Source organism: Camelina sativa, chromosome 8 (genome assembly GCF_030686135.1).
Source record: "Camelina sativa cultivar CO46 ecotype springtype chromosome 8, ASM3068613v1".
Lineage (NCBI taxonomy): Eukaryota > Viridiplantae > Streptophyta > Magnoliopsida > Brassicales > Brassicaceae > Camelina > Camelina sativa.
In genome coordinates, this window is record NC_141887.1 from 10,547,445 (window position 1) to 10,553,444 (window position 6,000).

Consider the following 6,000-nt stretch of genomic DNA (forward strand, 5'->3'; position numbering starts at 1 on the left):
ACAACCTCAATGCGTATCTCTCCCATCCGAGTCTGAATATCTTGCTCCTGAGCCGAAGCCGCCCGCTTTTGACTCAGCGCATTTGCAACCAAGTTAGCCTTACCAGGGTGGTAAGCTATCTCCAGATCATAATCTGCCACCAACTCCATTCAGTGCCTCTGCCTCAAATTCAGCTCAGGCTGAGTGAAAATTTACTTCAGGCTTTTATGATATGTAAACACCTTTACCTTCCCACCATAAAGATAAGACCGCCAAATCTTCAGGGAGAAAACTACAACAACCATCTCCAAGTCATGAGTAGGATATTTGTCCTCATGGTTCCGCAACTGTCGTGAAGCGTAGGCAATAACCTTCCCATGCTGCATCAATACACACGGACTCCAAGCCAACTCTGGAAGCGTCTATAAAAACCACATAAGGCTCACCCTGCTCTGGCAATGCCAACACTGGCGTAGTAGTCAACATCTCCTTCAGGCTTGCGAAACCCTCTCCACACTCCCGTGACCAAACAAACAAAACATCATTCCATGTCAACTTAGTCATTGGTCACGCCTTGCTTGCGAAATCCTTCATGAAGCTCTTGTAGTAACCCGCTAAAACAAGGAAACTCCTGTTCTCCGTAGTATTCGGCAGTGTAGGCTAATCCATGATGGCCTGAATCTTCTCTAGATCTACAAAAACTCCCTCTACAGACACAATGTGACCCAGAAAACCCATCTCTCTCTGCCAGAAACTGCACTTGCTCAACTTGGCATACAGCTTTTGCTATAGCAGCTTCCCCAACACTGCTCTCAAGTGTACTATATGCTCGTCAGGACTCTTAGACTACACCAGAATATCATCAATGAAGATGATAACATACACATCCAAAAACTCTTGTAACACAATGTTTATCAACCTCATGAACACTGCTGCCGCTGGTGCGTTAGTCAACCGAAAAGGCATCACCAAGAACTCTTAATGCCCATACCTCATCCTGAAAGCAGTTTTCCTCACATTTCCCTCAACTACCAGAATATGGAGATATCCCGACACCAGATCAATCTTGGAGAAACAAGTAGCACCTCTCAGTTGATCCAACAACTCATCGATCCTGGAAAGAGGGTACTTGTTCTTCACAGTGACCCGGTGCAAATCCAGATAATCAATGGACAAGCGGAAACTCCTGTCCTTCTTCTAATCAGACAATATCGGCGCTCCTCACGGTGAAAAGCTAGGATGAATGAATCATTGCTCAAAAGATCCTCCAACTGCTTCTTTAGCTCTACCATCTCTACTGGAGCCATCCATTAAGGCGCCTTGGATAATGACATAGTCTCTGGTTCCACTTCAATCGTGAAAGGATTAGACCGAGATGGTGGTAACTCCTGCAACGAATGGAACACATCCTCAAACTCCTCAAAAACCTTAATACCGCCAACCGTAGACTGTCCCACTGACTCCAACATCAAGATTGTAACTAGATAGGTCTCACGCCCCTTCTCGATTATCTTCCCAGCATGCATGGCCGATATCATGAGACTCCCCGAAGTCGGTCTCACTCCCTCAAATAAAAACTTCCCTTTTGGACGCTCAAACACCACTCTACCCCGACGACAATCCACTGGCCTTAACTCCCCCAAGATCTGAATATCCACACCCATCATCCGTCTAAGGACACTCAGAAAATCAACTCCCGCAACTATGACAACTCCCGTTCAATCTCTGGGATCTCCTCTGATATTGGCGCTCTCGGCGCACTTCAGGGTAATGAAGCAATGGGTTTCTCCAGAATCAAACATGATGTGGGACCTAAACTCGACCACTAATAAGGTCCCTACACAAATCTCATGTGCTAAGAAACCTAACACTTTCTGCCAAACATTTGAAAAACTCTGAAATATTGCAATTCACTATGTCTTAGTCTTCAAAGTTATACCTATGATCGCGTCAGCACTAGTTCCACCCATCTCCACAGTCGAGTACACCCACGGCGCCTGCTCAATATGTGTCATTGGCTGCACTCCCGGCTACACTCCATGTTGCACCGCTGCCACAGCCATATGCTGCAATTTGGGACACTTGGGCTTGATGTGACCATGCTTCTTGCAATGGTAACACACTTGAGCTGCCGTGTAAGCTGTCGTCGAACCACTAGAACATGTTTCTCTTCATCGCCTTGATTCATGATCACACTTTGCCTTTACCTGCACCACAACACATATGAGATGCGTGAGTATTTTATAAACACTCACTGAGGAAATCCACCCATCAACTGGGTTATACACACAAGCAATTGAGATATCTCTAACCATCAAACAGCAATCAATAACAAAATAACAAACCAGACAACTACATCGACCGCCACCAACCCATGCATGGACCGACACCAACTAGGGTCACAACGTTCGACACAAGCGTGCATCGACCGATGCAAGGTTCACTTTCATTGACCGACACTCACACTGCATCGACCGACGCATGCTCGATATTACACAAAATCCATAATTGCATTGACCGACGACTCCAAATGAAATCGAGCGATGATCCTAGGTCAAACCGCGCCGTCCTCGCATTGCATCGACCGACACACAAACTGCATCGACCGATGCACATGCCGAGCATCGTTTTTCCCCAAAGCTTCTCGCAGTCGCAGGATCTCCATCCCTAAACCACCAAAATACACAAAACGACACCACATAGAAGCTTCCCAAAGCCTCTTGCGACTCAACAACGTTCTAACAAGCCAAATAAACACATAAACAAGCAAATCAGAGAAATCTCAAGCTTAGATAAGCCATGGTCATGCACTCACCTTTGCCAAGAAGATTTGAACCCTCAAACAAGCAGATCTACACACCTAACAAACTCCAACAACGATCCCAGCTACAGATCTCTATAGGAACAGCCACAAATCTCTCAAAACTCTCAAGAACGCTTAAGAACTTCTTTCTCTCTTCCTTTTTCTCCAAAATCGGCCAAACTCGGCCAAACCCTCGAGTTCCTACTTTTATACTCGGTTCCAGGGTTTTTCTAACCCCAAAACGCAACGTTTAACTTACTCGTTTCTCGACCAAACTGGCCTTGCATTGATCGACATAATACTTGCTTCGATCGATGCACATCCCAAACCGGGATTCCGGTTCGCGAATGTTACAATTCACCCCACCAACAAGGATTCGTCCTCGAATCCCGCAACACCATCCATCCTCCAAGGACCTCTGTGTAACCGTCACCATGACCCCCACATTCTTCTAGCCGGATTGAACATCGCTAGCCAAGGATTTTGGTGTAACTGCTGCAACAGACCGCACATCCCTGTGACCCAACAGTCTACATAACCCTGACCCCAATGGTCAGCATAACCCAAAACCCGAGATCACTCCTGACCTCCGAGATCTACATCCAGTCTCTACGCTCATATCCACGTCCTAGACATTGTTTGTTTTCTCACTCATACATTCTAAGGTCACAACCTTCAAACTGCACCGCCTGCACTCTATGACCGTCATCCTCGAGCCATACTAACTCACTCTAGGATCGTCACTCTCGAGATCTCGGTACCAGGAGAACTACTCATCCCCTCCGGGGAACTTATCATCCCCTCGGAGAACTAACCATCTCCTCTGCCACTCTCAGGGTCGCAACCTGTCAAGCCCGCGGTGCACCAGAGGAACTAATCATCCCCTCATGAGAACTAATCATCCCTTCAAGAGAACTAATCATTCCCTCAAAAGAACTAATCATCCCCTCAGGAGAACTAATCATCCCATAAGGAGAACTAATTATCTCCTCAGGAGAACTAATTATCTCTCCAGGAGAATTAATCATCTCCTCTGGAGAACTAATCATCTCTCCAGGAGAACTAATCATCTCCTCATGTGCAAACAAGTCCTAAATCCTATAAGCATCTCCTGACCGGGACTACCTCTCGTGGTTTGCGTAAAACATCGCAGTGTCCTACCAATCACCATATTCCCTCACTGGAATATCATCACCACCATGACCACTCTTCAGGCCAATGCTAAAACATCCCTACCACTAAAGCTGTTTAACCACTCACTCTCCAAAAATGGTTAAGTTTTAACTATTCATAAAACTTCCCATTTAGAATCTGCATCATCTTGTAGCACCGTGACATGACCAATCAAAAATCCATGAGAACTGATCATCTCATCTATGACCACTCTTCAGGTCACCCTCTAAACATTCCCGCCACTCTGGGCATTTCACATCCCCTTTCCAAAAATAGACAAGTCCTCACTATTCAAAGAACATTCTATTTTCCATATGCAACAACACTTTCCATGTTTAGAAACTCCCTTAACACTTCCCATATTTAGAAACTTTTTATTTATGAAAACTTTCAGTTTCCACTCCAACACAAATCAAGAATCTATAAAAACTAATCATCTTATTAAATCCTCTCCAACAATGTCAGTAAATCCGCAATACGGTCATCTCGATCTGAGCAAAACCTGTTGCCACACTCACAACACCCAGTAGACCTTCAACAACACCAGTAAGCACACCGTCCACACCCTCAAGCCCCCACCTGACCAGCATGCGAATTACTAACTTACTAAACAGTGGCACCCTAGCCACCTTGGACGAAGTAAGTCTCCAACTTAACTTCTCGGAAATCTATTTCCAACACATCCACTTTTACAAATCTCCGCCAACGGTATTTCCCGATACAAGCATGATAAACAATTTTCTAACAACTTGTCAATAGACAACTGCACTTCCCACATATAAGCTAAAAACACTACACAACTATCAACACACAAAATAACTTCTCGGGAAATCTCATTGAAGGCTCGAAGAGAATGATAATAGGACTCCTTACCAAATGCAAATTGACTAACTACTCATAATAAATTCCATCAATAACATCATGCGTCAAACAACAAGAAAATAATTTCACCAATTAAATTCCCTTAAACGACTCGAACACCAATCCACTTAACCGCCCTAGAACCGTAAGGGCACTGATACCAAACTGAAATGACACGACCCATTTTTTAATAATAATAATAAGAATAATAAATAACAGATTAACTAGTGCTCCCTTATCCACTAGCCATCTAACCACAAACAACAAAACAGCGGAAAATAACCAATACAATACCATTACACCAATAACCAATAAATAATAAACTAATAACCAATAATTCAATCCAACAAAGTAATAAAACATGAAACCAGCAACCTAACATTGTTCAATTGACCCAACTCTAATAACCTAACAGAATTCAGACCCCAAACAACGAGCCACTAGAACATCCTCCTCTTCATCGCCTTGATTCCACGATCACACTTTGCCTTTACCTTCATCACAACACATATGAGATGCGTGAGTATTTTATAAACACTCAGTGAGGCAATCCTCTCATCAACTGGGCTATACACACAAGCAATTGAGATATCTCTAACCATCAAAGAGCAATCAATAACAAAAAAACAAACCAGAAAACTGCATCGACCGACACCAACCCATGCATCAACCGGCACCAACAGGGGACGGATTGGCCGACACAGGCTTGCATCGACCGACACTCACACTGCATCGACCAACGCATGCTTGACATTGAACGAAATCCCTAATTGCATCGACCGACGCCTCCACATGGCATCTACCGATGCTCCTAGATCAAACTGCGCCATCCTCGTATTGCATCGATCAACACACAAAGTGCATCGACCGATGCACATGCCGAGCATCATTTTTTCCCGAAGCTTCTCACCAGATCTCCGTCCCTAAACCACCAAAATACATAAAACAATGCCACAAAGAAGCTTTCCAAAGCCTCTTGCGACTGAACAACGTTCTAAAAAGCCAAATAAACACATAAACATGCATTCAGAGAAATCTCAAGCTTAGATAAGCCATGGTCATGCACTCACCTTTGACAAGAAGATTCTAACCTTCAGATAAGCAGATCTACACTCCTAACAAGCTCCTACAACGATCCCAACTACATATCTCCACAGGAACGCTTAAGAACTTCTTTCTCTATT